This window comes from Schistocerca serialis, chromosome 1, assembly GCF_023864345.2.
Source record: "Schistocerca serialis cubense isolate TAMUIC-IGC-003099 chromosome 1, iqSchSeri2.2, whole genome shotgun sequence".
Classification (NCBI taxonomy): domain Eukaryota; kingdom Metazoa; phylum Arthropoda; class Insecta; order Orthoptera; family Acrididae; genus Schistocerca; species Schistocerca serialis.
Genome location: NC_064638.1, coordinates 1,273,269,707 through 1,273,295,440, shown reverse-complemented (window position 1 = coordinate 1,273,295,440; position 25,734 = coordinate 1,273,269,707).

Genomic DNA, 25,734 nt, shown 5'->3' with positions numbered 1-25,734 from the left:
GAGTGCTGACGCAATAAACCGTTGAAACTAGTAGCGACAAAATAAAATAAAATTATAAGGACGACTGTAGGCGTTTTTATTTACTTGTCACGAAACTTTGTTTCCCGCCGAATCTTCCGAAGGAATAACGTACTTGCGCAAAGATTGCGCTCCTTAGATGTTCCCGGAACCCTGAGTATATTTGCTTCGAATGTGTACAGCAAGTACTATCCATGTAGTTGTTCCAAGGAAATTGTTGGCATGCCACAGAACGAGCGAAAGAACCATTGTAAAGCGACCAAGATTAAGCTTTTAATTCCGTACAAACACACGCCGTTTGAGAAATTTATTTATCCACCTTATTAAACGCCCTATTCCTACCAGTTCCGAAACTGAGAAAATAGAAATGAAAAATTCTGTAGAACGCATTTGGGAATCGAAACCAGGTTCCGTGCTCCGCAGCCAGATACATTGGTAGCTACGCCGGCGACACTTTCATGGAATAGCGTTTACTTTACACTGAGGTGAGAAAAGTCATAGGACACCACATAATATCGTGTCGGACCTCCTTTCGACAGACGATGTACAGCAGCTCGAGGTGGCATCGACACAACAAGTCGTTGGAAGTCCTCTGCAGAAATATTGTGCTACGCTACCTCTATAGCTGGCCATAATTGCGAAAGTATTGCCGGTGGGCTGAAAGTTGTGCACGAACTGACCTCTCGTTTGTGTCCCATAAATATTCGATGGGACTCATATCGGGCGTTCTGGGAGGTCCTCATCGGCTGGCAAAGTGTAAGGCCTCCACCTGGTCAGTGTTACACTGTGAATCCGGGACGGGTCGCTGAGAATCATGTCTTAAGTATACATGCCGGTCGCAGATGCAGATGACAGTGAAGCTGAAGAACTGATCGACAACCTTAATTATCTTTTAAAATATGTCAAGGGGGTTGGGCATTTAGTAATCAGAGATTGGGGCTCAGCCGCAGGTAACAGTTGGGAATAGATAATTGGAGAGTTCTGTCACGGGGAGCGAAATGTTTCGACGATTTCAAATTTGAATAACGCGTGCTAAGAACAAGGTACAGCCGTCTGTTGGTTTTACGGAGTGTCTACTTTCATCCCATGTATACGTCAGTAATGATGTCATATGGTCGAAACAACATCGTACGTTCATAATGGAGTGCTATTTTCGCTACGACGAATCTGTCGTGCGCGTCAATCCTGCTTTTCGTAAGCATTTCAAGATTCAGCCGCAATATCCAGTCCCTGCTCGTTGTTGTTGTTGTTGTTGTTGTTGTTGCTGTTGTGGTATTCAGTCCTAAGACTGATTTGATGCAGCTCTCCATGCTACTCTATCCTGTGCAAGCCTCTTCATCTCCCAGTACCTACTGCAGCCTACATCTTTCTGAATCTGCTTAGTGTATTCATCTCTTGGTCTCCCTCTACGATTTTTACCCTCACCGCTGCCCTCCAGTGCTAAATTGGTGATCCCTTGATGCCTCAGAACATGTCCTACCAACCGATCCCTTCTTCTTGTCAAGTTGTGCCACAGACTCCTCTTCTCCCCAATTATATTCAATACCTCCTCATTAGTTACGTGATCTACCCACCTTATCTTCAGCATTCTTCTGTAGCACCACATTTCGAAAGCTTCTATTCTCTTCTTGTCCAAACTATTTATCGTCCATGTTTCACTTCCATACATGGCTACTCTCCACTTTCAGAAACGACTTCATGACACTTAAATCAATACTCGATGTTAACAAATTTGTCTTCTTCAGAAACGCTTTCCTTGCCATTGCCAGTCTACATTTTATATCCTCTCTACTTCGACCATCATCAGTTATTTTGCTTCCCAAATAGCAAAACTCCTTTACTACTTTAAGTGTCTCATTTCCTAATCTAATTCCCTCAGCATCACCCGACTTAATTAGACTACATTCCATTATCCTCGTTTTGCTTTTGTTGATGTTCATCTTATACCCTCCTTTCAAGACACTGTTCATTCCATTCAACTGCTCTTCCAAGTCCTTTGCTGTCTCTGACTGAATTACAATGTCTTCGGCGAACCTCAAAGTTTTTACTTCTTCTCCATGGATTTAATACCTACTCCGAACTTTTCTTTAGTTTCCTTTACTGCTTGCTCAATATACAAATTGAACAACATCGGGGAGAGGCTACAACCTTGTCTCACTCCCTTCCCAAGCACTGCTTCCCTTTCATGTCCCTCGACTCTTATAACTGCCATCTGGATTCTGTAAAAATTGTAAATAGCCTTTCGCTCCCTGTATTTTACACCTGCCACCTTCAGAATTTGAAAGAGAGTATTCCAGTCAACATTGTCAAAAGCTTTCTCCAAGTCTACAAATGCTAGAACCGTAGGTTTGCCTTTTCATCTTTCTTCTAAGATTAGTCGTAAAGTCAGTAAGGCAGTTGAGAGGGATGAAAATTATGTGGAGAAATGAAAATATTGTTCCTAAAGGATGTATCTACACACTGTAAAACGTTCAAACGTGTAGAATAAAAGACAGATTTTAAAAATAATAGTGTGAATTTCTTTTGGAGTGACCCTAGTGATTCGAGACAGAGTACCCCCCGACGCCGGCGTACTGTAGCGAGTAGACAGCCGCCTGCTGGCAACACCGACTCAAAGGAAGGCGTCGGCGCTTGTTGGTGACGTCACGTCAGCTAGGCACGGCGAACGCCAGGTCTGTTGCAGGCAGAAACGCCTGGGCGTGCTTATCACTATAAATCTCTTATTTTTGGACAAAATGTTTGGTATTGTTTTGGATTCTGCAGTTTTATTTAGATGAAAGATTTTCTTACTGTCGTAAAGCTACAAATGAAGATCATAGTTCTGTATTACTGAATCCTGTCGAAACAAACGTAGATCAATACGAGAAGGTGCTTTGTCCCATTGCAAGCTTCGGAAATTTTACGTTCAAGTAACTATATTTACTTGTCCCATTTTGTTATCGAATCTTGCCCCAACCCCCTTACAATTAACTCGTTTCTTTTATTAATTTATTTATTTTCGTTTGACATCGTCACTGGAAATGTGAACTAATTTACATGTGTAAATGTCCAACTGTTGCCAGTCATTAGATTACAGTCGTTTTCAACGAAAGGAATTCTAAACAGGAAAAAAAAAAATAGCTTCATACATCGAAAATACTGCTGAGCTTAAACTTTTTTAAGCATGCACATTAGAAAAGATTAATATTCCCCTCTTGCAACTGAAAGGAGAAACTTTATATGATAAAAAAATTTTATTGGATAAAACAAGTATGTCTCTTTTGCCTCTTCTTCTGTCCCCCACCCCCTCCCCCAACGTGCACAATCGCACTATATTTCATTAAAATGCAGTGCTCCTCACCCCATAGTCAACCAAGATACCTGAAGAAGAGCACCAATATGTTCATAGTTTCTTGTAAAAGCAATCCAGTACAAACGTAACTTCCTCAGATTTACAAATAAGGGAATGAAGCACGAATTCTGTTGCTGCTGGACCATGAAGTTGTTTTTATATGTCAATCCTTAAAACAGGTGGAAATTGAAGTTCAGGAGTACACTATTTGTTAAGAAGTGTAATGAATTGCACAATTAATTGATTGCAGAAATCTCTCAGAACAAATGTGTGTTGCTCAACTACCGCCAATAGTTTAACATTTTCCTGTGTCAGGGAGGGAGACACCACCATTATGAGTATGCCTGCAACAGACCTGGCGTTCGCCGTGCCTAGCTGACGTGACGTCACGAACAAGCGCCGAGGCCTTCCTTTGGGTCGGTGTTGCTGCTGGGCAGGTGTAGGAGTCTGCGCACCCGCTTCGGCCGCAGACAGCCGTGGGTGGCCGGCGAGTGCATCCTGCGACTGTCTTCGCGTGCCTCGCCGCTTGTTACGCCGGCAGCGGCGCTAAATTTCCGCCACCGGGAAAGGCGAAACGGCTCCGCGGCAGAAAATGCGGAACGCGCAGCGCGGAGCGCGGGTACAAGCGTTTACAGGCCTAACACGACACAGCCCGGAGGGGGCGGCGGCGACTCGGACTCGATTTAAAAGTTAAAGTCGGCGCCGGCAATTCAGAGGGGATCCGTCCCTCCCCCTCTGCGCTCGCGCTCGCAGACGCTCGCCGAGCCGCGAAATATCGCTGTATTATTTCGCGGTCCGCCCGCCGACTGCCAATTAATGGCGACGGCATTGTGGGAGCGCGGAATTTGTCGGGACGGGTCGGCGCACACAATGGCGTGCGGCTGGGCAAAAAGCCGCCATTCACGGGCCGGGCTGGCCAGGCCTCGCCCAATTACACGCGCCGACGTATTTCACTGCCCCCTTAATAAGCGCCGGCCGATTTATATCTTTATTATAACGCCGCGTCCCCGGCCGCCACGCTGACGGAATATTATTAGACTCTGCTGCTCGCTTCTGGCCGGCTGATTAGCCGGCGACGACGCGCAGCCAGCGGCCGCGATTGTCCGCGACGTCGCAGCGCGCATGCGCAATCGCTGCGCCGGGACGCGGGGCTTTTTGCCTCCCAGTCTCTCGTTTGCCTCCCATCGGGTTATTAAGACATCGCGTAGCGAAATTTCATGGTAGAAGGGACAGCTCCGGCGAGCACCGTGATTCATCGGGGACAGCCTGCAGTCGTAACCTCCGGCAGCAGGAATTACATTATTACGTCCGCGGTGGAGCTGATTTATGGCTGCCTCGCTTTGCTTAAATCACTCGGGATTAGCGTTGTAATAGCTCCTTCCCACAACGTGGTTGGTACTTGTCCCATCCCGTCCTCTCTAAGTCCCATATTTATCGTGTATCCCCTACCTCGATCCCTTCTTCTACCTGAACACTTTTTTCCCCCTGAATATTCTTCTTTGTCTAAATTTCGCCTGTCTGTCTTCACATTCCCCACTGTCCGCGTCTCTCTCGGTTCCTCCCTGCTTCTGTTCGTATCCTTTCATTTCTGTACTCTCCTTTTTTCTTGCACAATTTCTCGCCACCCTCCTTACTCCCTCTCACCTTTCCCGACTCGTTCTAATACACTTTCATTCTCCTATGGCTTTATTCTCTCATCTACCCTCCACATTCCCCCTAATTTTCTCCCATATTTATTTCTTAGGTGCACATTCATCCCTGTATCTCGGCTCTGTAATCTTTAAATAGCAAAATATGAAATGCCCTGGACACGGCGCCGGCCGTTGTAGCCGAGCGGTTCTAGGCGCTTCAATCTGGAGCCGCGTGACCGCTACGGTCGCAGGTTCGAATTCTGCCTCGGGCATGGATGTGTGTGATGCCCTTAGGTTTAAGTTAGTAAGGTTTAAGTAGTTCTAAGTTCTAGGGGACTGATGACCTCAGATGTTAATGCCCATAGCCCATAGTTCGTAACTTCGATGAGAGGTCTCATCCCCATCTTCCATACGGCCTCAAGCATCCACCATCAGCCTCTCATCGGTCTGTACTGCTAGACTCGTTGCAGTCGCTACTCTGAAAACTTGGAGAACTTCATCAGCCAATTAAGATGGACAGTGATTTTCGACGTGCGAGAAACGCATGTGTCCGCTTTCAAGCGACGACGGAAATTGAGAGGATGTGCACTTTAAAGAGAAACGACATTTAATGAGGAGGTTGTGGTTATATGCTCTGGAGATTTCACTTCGTTTCAAATGGCTCTAAGAAGTGTGGAACTTAACATCTGAAGTCATCAGTCCCCTAGACTTAGAACTACTTAAACCTAACTAACCTAAGGACACCACACACATCCATGCCCGAGGCAGAATTCGAACCTGCGACCATAGTGGTGTCGCAATTCCAGACTGAAGCGCCTAGAACCACTCGGCCACAACGGCCTGCCACTTCGTTTCCTTCTGAATTAAAAGACAGATAGAAAATGGGAAGATTAGTTTCTGAGCAACTCTCGTACGTGTGACCTAGGCAGGCTGGACATACTTTCTTTAATTTGCGTTAATTCTTTGGCGTAGTGTATATGTTAATTTATTTCTTACCACGGTATATTTTCGCTCCACACCATTTCCGCGGATAACACAAATCTCACTCTGAGATGTTCTAATATGCTGCTTAATACCTCTGGATATCTAATGCTGATCTTGCTAACGGAACGTTTGTTGCACATGCTACTATTTTCCTTATCTTTTGGTGAGGTTTCTTTCTTATGGTGCACCAAAAGCAGAGCTTGTTTGTGTTGCTCTTGAAGAAGGCAGTGAACTTGGTACTTTTCTTTCTGATAATATTTTTTAGCACGCAACGTATGTTCTGTATCGTCCCATAAATGTTTGACATTCCTTCAAAAGTTTGGTAGTCCCAGTCCATCAAATCCATCTGCCGTACTTTGGTCTTTTGGCGGGCACCAGCGTTATCACGAGTATGCAGGAAAAGTCCGATTACATTTCGAAATAAGGAAAAAAAAAGTGCAGTGGTAGTTCAGACCCGACCGCTGCCAATACCTTACACAACTACAGTTCAAAACACTGCCCACCTAAAACTGCTAGGATGTAGTGTCCGTATAATAATTATATCTAATGTACAAGAGTATTTCCTCCCTCTCATTTCATGCGATTTTACAACCGCCCCCAGCAATCGTCCACCGTGTCTGTCCGTCAGTACATAAGGTGTGCCTGCTCTACGTTTGCTTTCTCACGTTTACATTTCACCATCACATCTGTTGCTCACGTGACATCCAATGACTTGTCCACGATCGAAACCGCTATTCTCCTAATCGACCCATTCTGCTACTAACTGCCGGCCGAAGTGGCCGTGCGGTTAAAGGCGCTGCAGTCTGGAACCGCAAGCCCGCTACGGTCGCAGGTTCGAATCCTGCCTCGGGCATTGATGTTTGTGATGTCCTTAGGTTAGTTAGGTTTAACTAGTTCTAAGTTCTAGTGGACTCATGACCTCAGCAGTTGAGTCCCATAGTGCTCAGAGCCATTTGCTACTAACTGCTTCTCTACTGACAACACAATTCTCTCTCCATCTCCTTTCATACTGTCGGGTCTGCCCCCTCGTTGAATCTAGTGTTCAGCTCCCTGTTACATAGGTATGTCCGGACAATTTTGCTCAGATAGAGTACAAAACCTTGTACTAATTAAAGGCATAAAATTTCGGCTTTCTCAGAATTTATTGGACATAACACTCACACGAACTGAAACAATTCGTCGTCTTGACCAAAATATATAACTAGTAGTGTGAAGAGTTCCGCAAACAAACTCCAGCCGAAATACGCGCATGGGAGATATAAAACTTTCACACGCAAAAATACATACACTTATATCTTTCCGTGGGAGCTCTGATTTCGCTTACACTACTGGCCATTAAAACTGCTACACCAAGAAGAAATGCAGATGATAAACGGGTATTCATTGGACAAATATACAGGGTGTTACAAAAAGGTACGGCCAAACTTTCAGGAAACATTCCTCACACACAAAGTGTGGTGTCACCGCCAGACACCACACTTGCTAGGTGGTAGCCTTTAAATCGGCCGCGGTCCGTTAGTATACGTCGGACCCGCGTGTCGCCACTGTCAGTGATTGCAGACCGAGCGCCGCCACACGGCAGGTCTAGAGAGACTCCCTAGCACTCGCCCCAGTTGTACAACCGACTTTGCTAGCCATGGTTCACTGATAAAATACGCTCTCATTTGTCGAGACGATAGTTAGCATAGCCTTCAGCTACGTCATTTGCTACGACCTAGCAAGGCGCCATTATCAGTTGCTATTGATCTTGTGATACATGTAGCGTCAGACCGACGTTCACCATTAATGGATTAAAGTTAAGTATTACACCACCTACGTCCTTTTTTCTAAATTCTAATTTCCTTGTCCTGTTCCAGACCTCACGCCAGCCTGCGTGAGCTAAAACGCGTGCCTTTCGGCTTCCTCTAATATTAGGGTGTTGGCTCTCCTGCCAACCCACAACACAAAGAAAGAAAATATATTTTATGAGGACATGTGTCCGGAAACGCTCACTTTCCATGTTAGAGCTCATTTTATTACTTCTCTTCAAATCACATTAATCATGGAATGGAAACACACAGCAACAGAACGTACCAGCGTGACTTCAAACACTTTGTTACAGGAAATGTTCAAAATGTCCTCCGTTGGCGAGGATACATGCATCCACCCTCCGTCGCATGGAATCCCTGATGCGCTGTTGCAGCCCTGGAGAATGGCGTATTGTATCACAGCCGTCCACAATACGAGCACGAAGAGTCTCTACATTTGGTACCGGGGTTGCGTAGACAAGAGCATTCAAATGCCCCCATAAATGAAAGTCAAGAGGGTAGAGGTCAGGAGAGCGTGGAGGTCATGGAATTGGTCCGCCTCTACCAATCCATCGGTCACCGAATCTGTTGTTGAGAAGCGTACGAACACTTCGACTGAAATGTGCAGGAGCTCCATCGTGCATGAACCACATGTTGTGTCGTACTTGTAAAGGCACATGTTCTAGCAGCACAGGTAGAGTATCCCGTATGAAATCATGATAACGTGCTCCATTGAGCGTAGGCGGAAGAACATGGGGCCCAGTCAAGACATCACCAACAATGCCTGCCCAAACGTTCACGGAAAATCTGCGTTGATGACGTGATTGCACAATTGCGTGCGGGTTCTGGTCAGCCCACACAAGTTGATTGTGAAAATTTACAATTTGATCACGTTGGAATGAAGCCTCATCCGTAAAGAGAACATTTGCACTGAAATGAGGATTGACACATTGTTGGATGAACCATTCGCAGAAGTGTACCTGTGGAGGCCAATCAGCTGCTGATAGTGCCTGCGCACGCTGTACATGGTACGGAAACAACTGGTTCTCCCGTAGCACTCTCCATACAGTGACGTGGTCAACGTTACCTTGTACAGCAGCAACTTCTCTGACGCTGACATTAGGGTTATCGTCAACTGCACGAAGAATTGTCTCGTCCATTGCAGGTGTCCTCGTCGTTCTAGGTCTTCCCCAGTCGCGAGTCATAGGCTGGACGTTCTAGGTCTTCCCCAGTCGCGAGTCATAGGCTGGAATGTTCCGTGCTCCCTAAGACGCCGATCAATTGCTTCGAACGTCTTCCTGTCGGGACACCTTCGTTCTGGAAATCTGTCTCGATACAAACGTACCGCGCCACGGCTGTTGGCCCGTGGTAATCCATACATCAAATGGGCATTTGCCAACTCCGCATTTGTAAACACTGCACTGACTGCAAAACCACGTTCGTGATGAACACTAACTTGTTGATACTACGTACTGATGTGCTTGATGCTAGTACTGTAGAGCAATGAGTCGCATTTCAACACAAGCACGGAAGTCAACAATATCTTCCTTCAATTGGGCCAAGTGGCGGTCAATCGAGGAAGTACAGTACATACTGACGAAACTAAAATGAGCTTTAACATGGAAATTAAGCGTTTCCGGACACTTGTCCACATACCGTCTTTTCTTTATTTGTGTGTGAGGAATGTTTCCTGAAAGTTTGGCCGTACCTTTTTGTAACACCCTGTATTATACTAGAACTGACATGTGATTATATTTTCACGCTATTTGGGTGCATAGATCCTGAGAAATTAGTACCAAGAACAACCACCTCTGGCCGTAATAACGGCCTTGATACGCCTGGCCATTGAGTCAAACAGAGCATGGATGGCGTGTACAAGTACAGCTGCCCATGCATCTTCAACACGGTACCACAGTTCGTCAAGAGTAGCGACTGGCGTATTGGGACGAGCCAGTTGCTCGGCCACTATTGACCAGACTTTTCAGTTGGTGAGAGATCCGGAGAATGCACTGGTCACGACAGCAGTCGAGCATTTTCTGTATCCAGAAAAGCCCGTACAGGACCTGCAACATGCGGTCGTGCATTATCCTGATGAAATGTAAGGTTTCGCAGGCATCGAATGAAGGGTAGAGCCGCGGGTCGTAACACATCTGAAATGTAACGTCCACTGTTCAAATCGCCGTAAATGGGAACAAGAAGTCACCGAGACGCGTAACCAATGGCACCCCATACCATCACGCCGGGTGATACGCCAGTATGGCGATAACGAATACACGCTTCCAATGTCCGCTCACCGCGATGTCGCCAAACACGGATGCGACCATCATGATTCTGTAACCACAACCTGGATTCATCCGAAAAAATGACGTTTTGCCATTCGTGCACCCAGGTTCGTTGTTGAGTACACCATCGCAGGCGCTCCTGTCTGTGATGCAGTGTCAAGGGTAACCGTAGCCATGGTCTCCGAGCTGATAGTCCATGCTGCTGCAAACGTCGTCGAACTGTTCTTGGAGATGGTTGTTGTCTTGCAAACGTCCCCATCTGTTGACTCAGGGATCGAGACGTGGCTGCACGATCCGTTACAGCCATGCGGATAAGACGCCTGTCATCTCGACTGCTAGTGATACGAGGACGTTGGGATCCAGCACGGCGTTCCGTATTGCCATCCTGAACCTACCGATTCCATATTCTGCTAACAGTCATTGGTTCTCGACCAACGCGAGCAGCAATATTGCGATGCGACAAACCGCAATCACGATAAGCTACAATCCGATCTTTATGAAAGTCGGAAACGTGATGGTACACATTTCTCCTCCTTAGACGAGGCATCACAACAGCGTTTCACCAGGCAACGCCGGTCAACTGCTGTTTGTGTATGAGAAATCGGTCGGAAACTTTCCTCATGTCAGCACGTTGTAGGTGTCGCCACCGGCGCCAACCGTCAACCGTGTGTGAATGCTCTGAAAAGCTAACCATTTGCACATCATAGCATCTTCTTCCTGTCATCTTCGTGGTGTAGCAATTTTAATGGCCAGTAATGGTCTTTAAAATAATGTTCGTTTCTTTCTAGGTCGGTGTCAACAAAATATTTTCGCATTCGGAGGAGAAAGTTGATGATTGAAATTTCGTGAGAAGATCCCGCCGCAACGAGAAATGTCTTATTTTAATGACATCCACCCAAAATCCTGTATCGTGTCCGTCACACACTGCCCCCTATTCCTCGATTATAAAAAACGTGCTGTCCTTCCTCTTGAACTTTCTTGCTGTACTCCGTTAATCCCATATGGTACAATGCGCAGCAGTAATCCAAAAGAGGGCGGACAAGCGTAGCGTAGGAACTCTCTTTAGTACATCTGTTGCATCTTCTAAGTGTTCTGCCACTAAAACTAAGTCTTTGGTTCGCCTTCCCCACAACATTCTCTACGAGTTCTTTCCAATTTAAATTGTTCGTAATTGTAATTCCTAGGTATTTAGTTGAATTTACGTTCTTTAGATTTGATTGATTTATCGTGTAACAGAAGTTTAACGGACTCTTTGTTAGCACTCAAGGAGATGACACACGTTTAATTATTTAGGGTCAACTGCCAATTTTTGCACGCTACAAATATGTATTCTACATGGTTTCACAATTTGTTTTGATCTTCCGGTGACTTTACTAGACGGTAAACGACATCATCATCTGTAAACAACCTAACATGGCTGCTGAGATTGTCTCCTGAACCGTTTATACAGATAAGGGCAACGGCAGAAATCACTTCTGTTTTACTCGGTGACATTCGTCAATTATTACGAACTGTGACCTCTGTGACAGGAAATCGCGAATCCAGTCACGTAACTGAGACGGCATTCCATAAGCAAGCAATTTCACCACAAGCCGCTTGTGTGGTACAGTGGCAAAAGCCTTCTGGAAATCTAGAAATACGCAATCAATTTGAAATCCCTTGTCAATAGCACTTAACGCGTGGTGTGAGTAAAGAGCTAGTTGAGTTTCACAAGAACGATGTTTTCTAAATCCATGCTGTGTGTCAGTAGACCGATCTCATCAAGGTCTGCCGGCCGCGGTGGTCTAGCGGTTCTAGGCTCTCAGTCCGGAACCGCGCGACTGCTACGGTCGCAGGTCCGAATCCTGCCTCGGGCATGGATGTGTGTGATGTCCTTAGGTTAGTCAGGTTTAAGTAGTTCTAAGTTCTAGGGGACTGATGACCACAGATGTTAAGTCTCATAGTGCTCAGAGCCATTTGAACCATTTTTTTCATCAAGGTCTGGTGTTCTGAGGGAGAGGACCACACAGCGAGACCATCGGTCCCATCGGATTAGGAAAGGATGGGGGAAGTAATTCAGCTGTGCCCTTTCAAAGGAACCATCCCGGCATTTGCCTGAAGCGATTTAGGGAAATCACGGAAACCTAAATCAGGATGGCCGGACGCGGGATTGAACCGTCGTCCTCCCGAATGCGAGACCAGTGTGCTAACCACTGCGCCACGTCGCTCGGTCGAGGTAACTGATGATGTTCAGACACAATATATGTTGAAAAATCCCGCTGCAAATCTTCGTTAATGATATTAGTGGATTACTTCTGTAATTTAGCGGATTACTTCTACTGCATTTCTTGAATATTGTTGTGACCTGTGCGGCCTTCCAATCTTTGGGCACGGATCTTTCGTCGAGCGAGCGGTTGTGTATGATTGTTAAATGTGGAGGACAACTTGGTAACATAACAAGTGCGAAATGCAGAGACAAACGTTCCGCCAGCAGAACTCAAAATAACCGATAGTGATTCAATATTTTGTCGTATTTCACATCAGGAAATATAACATAGGGCAAAATCACCAGAGTCAAAGCTATATTTATCTACACACATCAAAAAATGTTTTACATCACATCTGTATCGAGAGTTCTGGAACCTGTACAGAAAACTGGAATAGAGATCAACATAAACATCATTTCCTCCCTTTGTATTGCTCATGGAAACCACTCGTTACATCTTGTACCACCATACAGCGAGACCTTCAGAGGTGGTAGTCCAGATTGCTGTACACACCGGTACCTCTAATACGCAGTAGCACGTCCTCTTGCATTGATTCATGCCTGTAATTGTCGTTACATACTATCCACAAGTTCATCAAGGCACTGTTGGTCCAGATTGTCCCACTCCTCAACGGCGATTCGGCGTAGATCCATCAGAGTGGTTATTGGGTCTCGTCGTCCATAAACAACCCTTTTCAATTTACCTCAGGCATGTTCGATACGATTCATGCCTGGAGGATATGCTGGCCACTCTAGTAGACCGATGTCGTTATCCTGAAGGAGGTCATTCGGAAGATGTGCACGATGGGGGTCCATGAAGACGAATGCCTCGCCAATATGCTCAGCCGATATGGTTGCACTCTCGGTCGGAGGATGGCATTCACGTATCGTACCGGCATTACAGCGCCTTTCGTGAGCACCAGTGGCGTACGTCGGCCCCACATAATTCCATCCGAAAATAACAGGGAACCTCCATCTTGCTGCACTCGCTGGACAGTGTGTCTAAGGCGTTCAGCCTGACCGGGTTGCCTCCAAACACGTCTCCGACCATTGTCTGGTTGAAGGCATAAGCGACGCTCATCGGTGAAGAGAACGTGATACCAGTCCTGAGCGGTCCATTCGGCATGTTGTTGGGCCCATCTGTACCGTGCTGCATCCTGTCGTGGTTGCAAAGATGGACCTCGCCATGGACGTCGGGAGTGAAGTTGCGCATCATGCAGCCTATTTCACACAGTTTGAGTCGTAACACGACGTTTTGTGGCTGCACGAAAAGCATTATTCAACATGTTGGCGTTGATGTGAGGGTTCCTCCGAGCCATAATCCGTAGGTAGCGGTCATCCACTGCAGTAGTAGCCCTTGGGCGGCCTGAGCGAGGCATGTCATCGACAGTTCCTGTCTCTCAGTATCTGCTCCATGTCCGATCATCCCTTTGGTTCACTCCGCGACGCCTGGACACTTCCCTTGTAGAGAGCTCTTCCTGGCACAAAGTAACAATGCGGACGCGATGGAACCGCGGTATTAACCGTCTAGGCATGGATGAACTACAGACAACACGAACCGTGTACCTCCTATCTGGTGGAATGACTGGAACTGATCGGCTGTCGGACCCCCTCTGTCTAATAGGCGCTGCTCATGCATGGTTGTTTACATCTTTGGGCGGGTTTAGTGACATCACTGAGCAGTCAAAAGGACTGTGTCTGTGATACAATATCCACAGTCAACGTCTATCTTCTGGAGTTCTGGGAACCGGTGTGATGCAAGACTTTTTTTGATGTGTGTATAACATATGCTTGGCATGTTCCGGTCATATTTCTTTAGTTTTGCCGATTACGTGTACAATATACCGATTTCATAGTTTTCAGACCGCGACATGACTGCACAATTAATCGACTGCGGAACACAGTGAGAAAATCCGTCCCTCCCCTCTTGACGACAGCCGCTTCAGGAGCAGACTGGGCTGGCGGCCTGGTGTGGCTGGGATCCCCGTCCGCCGTGTGAACGTGAACGTGACGTGCGGGGGCCGGCCCGCTGGACGGCGAGACGTGTGAACGGGGCGGGCCGAGCGGCCGCTAATTAAAATTACGCCGCGATAAGCGAAGCGCTGCGAGGTAAGCGACTGCCCGCCTGCTGCCTGCTGGCTGGGAGAATGGACCACTCGCTCCTCAGAGACCCGTGTAGCGCGCTCTGGCGCTCCGCCTGCACGTGGACGAAAGTATGCCAGCTGATGATCAACAACGCCGGAGCGCATCATCCTTATCTGCAACACCTAGAACACGATTGGGAACCCGATGGAGCATTATGCGACCTACCTGTAAAAATTATGTTAGGAAGTTTATCAAGAAACAAACATAATCCAGAATGAGATTTTCACTCTGCAGCGGAGTGTGCACTGATGTGAAACTTCCTGGCAGATTAAAACTGTGTGCCTGACAGAGACTCGATTCCTCGACGCAAAGGTCCCGAGTTCGAGTCTCGGTCGGGCACACAGTTTTAATCTGCTAGGAAGTTTCATATCAGCGCACACTCCGCTGCAGAGTGAAAATTTCATTCTGGAAACATCCCCCAGACTGTGGCTAAGCCATGTCTCCGCAGTAATTCTTTCTTTCTGGAGTGCTAGTTCTGCAAGGTGCGCAGGAGAGCTTCTGTAAAGTTTGGAAGGTAGGAGACGAGATACTGGCAGAAGTAAAGCTGTGAGACCGGGCGTGAGTCGTGCTTTGGTAGCTCAGATGGTAGAGCACTCGCCCGCGAAAGGCAAAGGTCCCGAGTTCGAGTCTCGGTCGGGCACACAGTTTTAATCTGCCAGGAAGTTTCAACAGACATAATGCAAAATAGGTACAACGCAATACAGTCGCGGACAGCTCGTCATTAAATGTACGACGGTCATTGGGAAAGTAAGAAACATTTTTTCTGGAGAAAATTTTATTTGATACAATTAAACGAAACGGTATTTCACATACAATTTGGTACCCAAGCTACTTTTCTACATAGTCAGCGTTCAAATTTAGGCACTTGTCGTACCGTATTACCAGTTTTCCTATACCATCTGCGTACTCAGTTCCCGCCAAGTTGTTGAACCACTGATTAAGGGCTTCTTTAACTTCATCGGCACTTCCGTAGAGCTATCCACTCAAAAAATCTACATCTGCATATATACTCCACTAGCCACCAAGCGGTGTGTGGCGGAGGGCACAATTCGGGCCAAAGTCATATAACCCCCCCCCCCCCCCCCCCTCTGTTCCACTCGCGGATCCCTCGAGGGAAAAATGACTGTGGGAACGCGTCAGTACGAGCTGTTATTTCCCTTATCTTTGAACGGAGATCATTGCGCGATTTGAAAGTTGGTGGTAATATTATACGCTCTACATCCTCGGTGAAGATTGGATTTCGGAATTTAGTGAGCAGTCCCTTCTGTTTAGCGCGTCGTCTATCTGCAAGTGTGTCCCACTTCAAACTTTCTATGAGATTTGTAGCGCTCTCGCGATGGCTAAATGTACCAGTCACGAATCTTGCCGCTCTTCTTTGGACCTTCTCAATTTCTTGAATCAGACCCAACTGGTAAGGGTCCCATACAGACGAACAATAAGACTGGACGAACTAACGTATTGTAAGCTATTTCCCTTGTTGAAGGACTGCATCGCTTCAGGATTCTACCAATAAAGCGCAATCTAGAGTTCTCCTTACCCGTTACTTGTGTAATCTGATCATTCCATTTGAGATCATTTCGAGTAGTCACACCCAGATACTTGACTGATGCTACCGCTTCCAAAGACTGATCATTTACTTTGTACTCGTACATTAACGGGCATTTTCGCCTTGTTACACGCAGTAGGTTACACTTACCAATATTGAGAGATAACTGCCAGTCATTACACCACGCATTTATTTTCTGCAAATTTGAATCTTTCAATTTGGGGAATATAATCAATAAGTGCGGTCTGTATGGCGGATGTTGAAACATTTGCCACGGAAGCCGCTGAAGCAAATCCTGTGTCGCTGCCGCTGCATGCGGACGTGTGTTGTCGTGGAGGAGGAAAACTCCACTGGTTAGCTTTTAGCGCCGCTCGTTTTTAAATGGGGCGGCAAAGTCGTTGTAGCGTCTGACAGTAGGCTGCTACAGTCCACTAATTGAGAAGCGCCAACCTTCTTAAATTTATGTTCCAGTCCTTGCTATGAATCCGTAAGGTATCATTGAGGGCCAACCCGAGCAATCTTCGTCGTGAACTTTCTCCCGTCCGCCATTAAACGTGATACACCACTTCCCAGCCGACGCTTCTTTCATCACATCACCGCGAACCCCAGTTATCTGTCTACAAATTTCAATGGGTCGGACTCCTTGCGCGTTCAAAAAGTGGATATCACTGCGACGTCACACTTGGTGGACTCGTCAATTGTGTCACATTTTTTAAAAGTCACTTAGCTGAGTAGTAATCAACCACGTTGGATCATAGCTGACGCCAGTCTGAAGCGGATGAGTATCAAAGTCAGTGGACGATCGGCGGTGGTGGTAAGGGTGACACGGTCACGTGTCAAAATAAAACGTTCTCTACTTTCCTAAAGACACTCGTGTCTAAATAACAAAACAACTCTTAATTCCGCATAAAACCATATGTTAATTGAAATCTGCGTAGCTACCAGAAGCGCAGTTCGTGAAACCAACAACTAGAGAAGCAAAGTATTACACTACGCACTTGAGAAATTAAAGCTGGAGACTAGACCGTAAAGTAATAGATAATGGCAAAACGAAATCTGAAATTTTGAACTCTGACATCTACACTGCTGGCCATTAAAATTGCTACACCAAAAAGAAATGCAGATGATAAACGGGTATTCATTGGACAAATATACTAGAACTGACACGTGATTACATTTTCGCGCAATTTGGGTGCATAGTTCCTGAGAAATCAGTACCCAGAACAACCACCTCTGGCCGTAATAACGGCTTTGATACGCCTGGGCATTGAGTCAAACAGAGCTTGGATGGCGTGTGCAGCTTCAACACGATGCCACAGTTCATCAAGAGTAGTGACAAGCGTATTGTGACGAGCCAGTTGCTCGGTCACCATTGACCAGACGTTTTCAGTTGGCGAGAGATGTGGAGAATGTGCTGGCCAGGGCAGCAGTCGAACATTTTCTGTATCCAGAAAGGCCCGTAAAGGACCTGCAACATGCGGTCGTGCATTATCCTGCTGAAATGTAGGGTTTCGCAGGGATCGAATGAAGGGTAGAGCCACGGGTCGTAACACATCTGAAATGTAACGTCCACTGATCAAAGTACCGTCAATGCGAACAAGAGGTGTCCGAGACGTGTAACCAATAGCACCCCATACCATCACGCCAGGTGATACGCCAGTATGGCGATGACGAATACACGCTTCCAATGTGCGTTCACCGGGATGTCGCCAAACACGGATGCGAACATCATGATGCTCCAAACAGAACCTGGAGTCATCCGAAAAAATGACGTTTTGCCATTCGTGCACCCAGGTTCGTCTTTGAGTACACCATCGCAGGCGCTCCTGTATGTGTTGCAGCGTCAAGGGTAACCGCAGCCATGGTCTCCGAGCTGATAGTCCATGCTGCTGCAAACGTCGTCGAACTATTCGTGCAGATGGTTGTTGTGTTACAAATGTCTCCATCTGTTGTCTCAGGGATCGGGACGTGGCTGCACGATCCGTTACAGCCATGCGGATAAGATGCCTGTCATCTCGACTGCTGATGATACGTGGTCGTTGGGATCCAGCACGGCGTTCCGTATTACCCTCTTGAACCCACCGATTCCATATTCTGCTAACAGTCATTGGCTCTCGACCAACGCGAGTAGCAATGTCGCGATACGATAAACCGCAATCGCGATTGGCTACAATCCGATCTTTATCAAAGTCGGAAACGTGATGGTGCGCATTTCTCCACCTTACAGGAGACATCAAAACAACGTTTCACCCGGCAACGCCGGTCAACTGCTGTTTGTGTATGAGATATCGTTTGGAATCTTTCCTCATGTCAGCACGTTGTTGGTGTCGCCACGGGCGCCAACCGTGTGTGAATGCTCTGAAAAGCGAATCATTTGCATATCGCAGCAGCTACTCCCTGTCGGTTAAATTTCACGTCTGTAGCACGTCATCTTCGTGGTGTAGCAATTTTAATGGCTAGTAGTGTACATGAACAAAATTATTCCACAAGAAGAACGTCGTTGTTTTGCTTCAACCAGTTTTCTTTCCGATCTCCAGAATACGTGTCGATAGTTGCGGCATCGAAATGAGTTGAATTTAATTTTGTTTACTTCACGGTATAGACTTGTGACCCACCTAATGGTCGTCCGTGTGGCAGTAACCGATGTGTTGTGCATCGGTATGCACTAGCAAAGAAACATTAGTGTTAGTTACAGCTGTCATTGGTATTTTGCGTGTATGAACATGCGAGTAGCATGACACTGTATTACTTGGAACACAGTTACCTCCACTACTCGGCATTGCAGTCGCAGCTCTGCGGTCTCATGATAGTCATCAAGATTACGTTGGCAGGAAATTTAAAAGTTATAGATGGTGTTGGGTGGGTAATTCAAATATTATAGACGTCAGGAAATTTAAAAATGGAAGATGGCGTTGGCGGGAAAACAAAACGAAGTAAGGTGGTCGGAAGTTAGAACGAAACAAATAACTTTTTAAATATCCAAGATGATGGAATTAGACCAACTGTGCTTTGTAACGCTTGCCCTCCCCCTCTCCCCCCCTTCCATCTCCATTAAATCATAGCTTAATATTAAAATGAAGCACTCAATTGCTTGAAAATGGCGCCAAGCTCGAAGACACTCATTTTGTTGAGATATTTACCTTGCTTCCAAAAACGTATCAACTTGCCCCCGAAAACATGTCAGTTTGTACTGAAAATATGTCAGCTAGTCTTGAAAATGAGAGAAATACAAATATCACAGATTGTATTATATGCTTGTGGTGAAACATCACAGGACATACACGTTTTCAAGCAATAAACAACTTTCGCCTTCTACCTTACAGAGTCGGACATTTCACAAGGGTGTTTGACACGTAGCTTAATATTGGCTTTATGTGCTCTCTCCCTCCCTCCCTCACCTCCCCCCCCTCTCTTTCTCTCTCTCTCTCTCACTCTCACTCTCTCTCTCTCTCTCACACAAGCACAAACACACACAAAAATACGTACCTGAATCTGTGTCTCATGTTCAAAAAATTACCGATCTGCATCTTTGTGCTATATTCAAGAAAGTATAAATATTCGATTTCCGTCGTTAGTGACACACGTGGCTGGGAAAGATGTTCTGAACGCCGGTAACACCGGTTACTGGGAAAGATATACCTTGTAGAAGTTAGCGCAGGATTTATCTTCTCACGTGTCACACGATGCATGTCGCCTCACTAGTGATGTGTTACACGAAGCACAGGCAGTGTGCTACAGAGGGATGGGAAAGAAAATAAAAACTCAAACACAAAATACTATAGAGAAAAAATTTATTATCAAATTTTAATACAATGTCTTTGCATTCCATGCTTTTACTTACAATGTTTCTACGTTCAGTGTTTTTATACACAGTGTTTTCATATTCAAGATTTTTACAAGTTCTTTACAGATTCACCATCTGACCAATTGCAGTGGATTACTTACTTTATATTGAAAACTGTACCTCAAGATAAAGGGAACCTACCTAAGTTACAAAGGTGGTAGAGATAAGTGACAGATAAAGAGAACCTACATAAGTTACAAAGCTGGTGGTGATAAGTTACAAAACTGGTAGTGATCAGAAATTAGAACCAATAACTTACATACACTTGACAGCACCATCATTTCTCATGCTCTAATGACACTAGGCCGCCGTATGTACTCTATTGGGAAATATCACACGTCTATTGCCTTGTGTAGACAAAGCAAGTTTATGTTGTTTAATAGTAGAAATAACACGTTGCTTAAATTGGATCACGTACTTCTGAATCCAGCACACATTGTCTGCAATCATTGCTGTTTCATTCCACCAACCTCTTTTTTTTTTTTTTTTTTTTTTTTTTTATTCAGCAGCGGAATATTGTACCTGTAATTTACTGAGAATCCCGTATTATCGAACCTTGCATACACCTCACTGCTGTTATTCTCGCATGTGGTTGGAGTTTTCATGTGATGGATTAAGCTGTCTGTGCCTGTGTAGGATAATTTTATATGATTTGGCAGGAAGGGGTTTAATATGCATTCATAATGGAAGTCGAAATGAGGCATTTCCGAAATACGGAAAATGGCCATTTTTGCTGCAATGGGCTTATGAAAGACAACATTAAAACCTGCTCAGTTTAATGGCGACCAAATTTTCGTTAAAAATAAGGCTCCTTTAAAAAATTTGGTTTGGCAATTAATGTACTGCCCCAAATCTAAATTCGCAGCATGTTATCAGTCTTTATGCCTCTTATCTTTCGTTCAATTTACATGGTTTTTCCATACACACTGTTGTTCATCAGTCTGAAAAAGTTCTTCTGGAGCTCATTGCTTGGAATCATGCATTTTTGTGCGTTAGTCTCAATGTATGGCTTCATCCAGGGAGTTTGCTTAAAAGACAAAATTCGATGAATCATTTTTAAAACCAGTTCATGTTGCAAACGGTGTTTCATATTTCTGTAATGAATAACATACTTTTTCTTATCATATATGGTCGAAATTAATTTCTTTGGTTTCTTATTGTGAGATTTTTTTCTGGACATAAGGGCAAATCGGATTGTAAATCGTGAATACTCTCGGGGTATTTTGTACTCACTTTTAGAGTTTTCTAGTACGTTTATGACTTCAAAAGTTTCGACGTTCTCTGGAGGTAGCCATTCAAAATAGGACACTGGAAAATACTACATCATTGCCCAACGACGTCAAGATAAATGATGCAAGATTTGTCAATTTTGTCATCATAATGCACCATCTTACAAATTAACAAATAACTTATCTCCTTGTAGACTATCATTACGACTTTCGTACACTGCGATAATTTAGTGAAGGATACGAACATTTTGTTTATGCTCCAGGGAACTTATTCAGTTTTTTAGAGAAAATACGAGAACCTGTGTTTTGAGTATTTGAGTATGTTCTCATGCGCGTTGTATTTTTCTAGTTTTTAAGGTTGTTATTTGTAACTCTCGAAGCTCTGCCGAGGAAAACTTGCTGCGACATTCTAAATTAATTGCGAAAAAACTGACACGAATGAAAGTGTAAAGCAAAAATTGCATCTGCATACAAGCAATTTGAGATCTGTTTGTGTTAAGAGCCGACACCGACTTAATGACTGCACCAGGTGTGTTGCTGGTGGTGGATGGGTAGTTCACATTACTCTTGGTATGACACGTGTTTGCTGTCTGGTCACCGCGCCGGTGCACACTGTGTGACGTCATTGCTGTGTCATTTAGTAGTAGCCTACTGTAATGTAAAAACAAATTTACGCAATTCTGCTCTTTCTCATCCCATTAAATCACTTTCTGACAAGCTGTGTGCCCATCTAGTTTCCACAGATAAAACAACATAAGCTAGCACAAGATGATAAACTTTTCATACTTCTGGAGAAGATGAATACATTAACTGGGTGAGGATGAGCGGCGGGGTGGGGTGGATGGGTCCACTGAAAGATTTTCGCGACTGATGTTATTGTGAGACTGCGTGAATCCCGTTCCAGACCTCCCTATTAGTGTGAGAAGGTACTGATATGTCCTCCAGAACTGAAGGCAGTGAAGCTTATTATTCGGTAACAGAGATGGTCGATTGATTTGTGTATGTTGGAAAGTATAAAAACATTAAATGAGATAACTAATTAATTGTGATTTTCATGGAAATAAAGCTTATCTTCGACTTATCTACGCAGCTGACTGCTTCATTTTAATACTATACTGTGATATATCTCTTTTTCCAGCAGCCGGCCGAAGTGGCCGTGCGGTTAAAGGCGCTGCAGTCTGGAACCGCAGGACCGTTACGGTCGCAGGTTCGAATCCTGCCTCGGGCATGGATGTTTGTGATGTCCTTAGGTTAGTTAGGTTTAACTAGTTCTAAGTTCTAGGGGACTAATGACCTCAGCAGTTGAGTCCCATAGTGCTCAGAGCCATTTGAACCATTTTCTTTTTCCAGCAAACAGCTCAGTTCATACATACAATACCAGGAACAAAAATGACCTACACAAGGACTTAAAAGCACTTACTTTAGTTCAAAAAGGGGTCCACTACTCAGAAACACTCATCTTCAATCATTTTCCAGCAAACATAAAAAAATTAGTTACAAATAAAGATCAGTTTCAAAGGAGCCTGAAAGACTTACTAGTGGCCAAGTCCTTCTACTCCATTGACGAATTTTTTAATAGAAACAAATGATGTTTTGTATATATTCATACTATTAGTATTGTTATATGAGACTGAAAAAAAAATTGACATGTTCCACATCCACGAGGATCTCCTCAGCACGGATCTATGGAACTAAAATCTAATCTAATCTAATCTAAGCTGGAGAGAAGGGATATGGGTGTAGTGGGAGCGGAGGGGGGGGGGGGGGGGGGGAAAGATGTGGCTTACGTTTTTTAATTTCCCACTGACTTGCTTTTTTAAATTTCCCACTAGCGCCATCTTGCAGTTTTAAATTTTCCGCCATTTTTAAGATTTAAATTTCCCACCATCGTCATCTTAATGATGTCACATGCCTTCGGCGCCGACTGGCAGCGGAAACTTGAACTGTGCTCCAAGTAGTACATTGCCAAGTAGCACTGTACTTATCAGCGTAACTGATCGAATACACTTGTCATATGCTGCCTAGTGTGCCATACCTGTGTTTCATAGTTGTTGATGCAGCTCTTGGCACTTGGCACTAAACATTTGAAAATAACGGTGTTTTACAAGCTGTAAAGTGCAAAGAAGTAAGTTTTCACAAAGTTTTTTAACACTGGCGAGACTTACTTCAGGCATACTAAGAGACGTCGATGCTATGGATTTTTAGTTTGGCATAAGATGAGTTGCCATCATTCCAACGCTATACCACTGCAAAATTAAGTAACATGATATTCAGCACTAGTGACGTTCGAACGCAACTAAAATTGTCAATGTCAACAAGATCCTGGGTCCTGATGTAGCTCTTACCAGTATTTGTAAGTGGATGATCTACACTATTGACCATAATCTACTCCAGACTGAAAAGTTCCTGCAATCGGCGAACAACAGAGATGATATATACAAAAATCTACAGAAAGAGATATTCCATCCCATATGAAATATCGCTTTTTGTAGTGGAACTACAGTTTACGCAATTCAGGCCGTTCGTATACTTTTGAAAGTGACGGCAATTTACACAACTGAGTTCTGTCGAATATTTTTGAAAATGGCGCACAGTTACCCAGTTTTGGGTCATTCGAACACTATTGAACATGGCGCCAATTGACCCAATACAGATTATTCGGATAGTTTTGATCTTTGCCATGATGACTGCCTTAGAACTACAAACTGATTGACTGTTTCTTATCAATTGCTGGGCCAACGTTATGCCGTGATTGGGAGAGCGAATTCCGCTGTTATATTCTATCAGCCATGGAGGTTATTCTACACCAGGGACAGTCAACCTTTTTTGCCCACTACCCACTTTTGTATCCCTGTTATTAGTAAAATTTCCATCCACCCACCAGTTCGACAATGATTCTGTTTATAAGGTAGGGAAGTACCTGTACCTTATACAATACACAAGCGGAGTTACAGGAAGTTAAAGCACACAAGAATAATGGCACTACTGGCCATTAAAATTGCTAGACCAAGAAGAAATGCAGAAATGCAAACGCCGTCGCACTGTTCGAGCAAATGGTCGTTGTCTTGCAAACGTCCCATCTGTTGACTGGGGGATCGAGACGTGGCTGCACGATCCGTTACAGCCATGCGGATAGGCTGCCTGTCATCTCGACTGGTAGTGATACGAGGCCGTTGGGATCCAGCACGGCGTTCCGTATTACCCTCCTGAACCCACCGATTCCATATTCTACTAACAGTCATTGGATCTCGACCAACGCGAGCAGCAATGTCGCGATACGATAAACCGCAATCGCCATAGGCTACAATCCGAACTTCATCGAAGTCTGAAACGTGATGGTACGCATTTCTCCTCCTTACACGAGGCATCACAACAACGTTTCACCAGGCAACGCCGGTCAACTGCTGTTTGTGTATGAGAAATCGGTTGGAAACTTTCCTCATGTGAGCACGCTGTAGGTGTCGCCACGGGCGCCAACCTTGTGTGAATGCTCTGATAAGCTAATCATTTGCATATCACAGCATCTTCTTCCTGTCTGTTAAATTTCGCGTCTGTAGCACGTCATCTTCGTGGTGTAGCAATGGTAATGGCCAGTAGTGTAATTACGATACACGTTACGCCAAAATTTTATGTAAACGTTTATAAAACCCCTGACCGCGTACCGCCCTCCAGGAATGCCGGAACACCCACTTCTGTGTGGTAGTGGCTAGATTGACTGTCACCGTTCTGCACTATCTAAAAGGTTTTGTTTCAATACCACACTGTAGATCTTTATAGAAATTGCGCCTCTTATTGGACTGGCAAACAGGTTTGCGACTGAAATGATATGTAGCCAAGGAGAACGTTGCTTATATTCCTTGACAGAGAATAGTCTAAGGAAATAATAATAGGTGAGACCCATGTCAGTGAAACAGCATGATTATTAATCTTCTTTTACATTTATGAATTAGTAGGTGGTTTTGTTACAATTGCAGATTTTACGCTGATGAAGGAGTTGCGTCCGAGAACGTTACCACGTGCAAATAGTAGTAATACCCCTTGGACTTTGGCTAATTGCCTGTCTGATGCAGAGACTTTGATTAATTCTCGCTGAGCAGAAACAAAAAATTAAACACACCACTGATCGAATAAGCGCGGTATCCTTTGATTACAGGATTAATTATTCACAACCAGTGTTAGTCACGTCATTCACATATTAGGGAGTGACACTGTGTAGTGGGACGACCACAAAACCTGTGGCGGGCAGAGTGTAACACGCGCCGCTATTGGCTGCTGGGATATTGGGAAACTACAGTCTGCCTACTAAACACAGTGCTTACAAAGCTACACTTAAATACTGCTCAGATCTGTGGAACTCACGTCATTTTGGGCTCAAAGGAGGCATCGAACTTAGATGTCACTGTAAAATTTGTATGTTCTGAGCACGGATGCTCCAAGTAATCCATCTTCGGCAAAAATGGTTCAAATGGCTCTGAGCACTATGGGACTTAACATCTGAGGTCACCAGTCACCTAGAACCTAGAACTACTTAAACCTAACTAACCTAAGGACACCACACACATCCATGCCCGAGGCAGGACTCGAACCTGCGACCGTAGCAGCAGCGTGGTGCCGGGCTGAAGCGCCTAGAACCACTCGATCACAGCGGCCGGTCATCTTCGGCAAATGAGGACTAAATCGAAGTCCCGACTT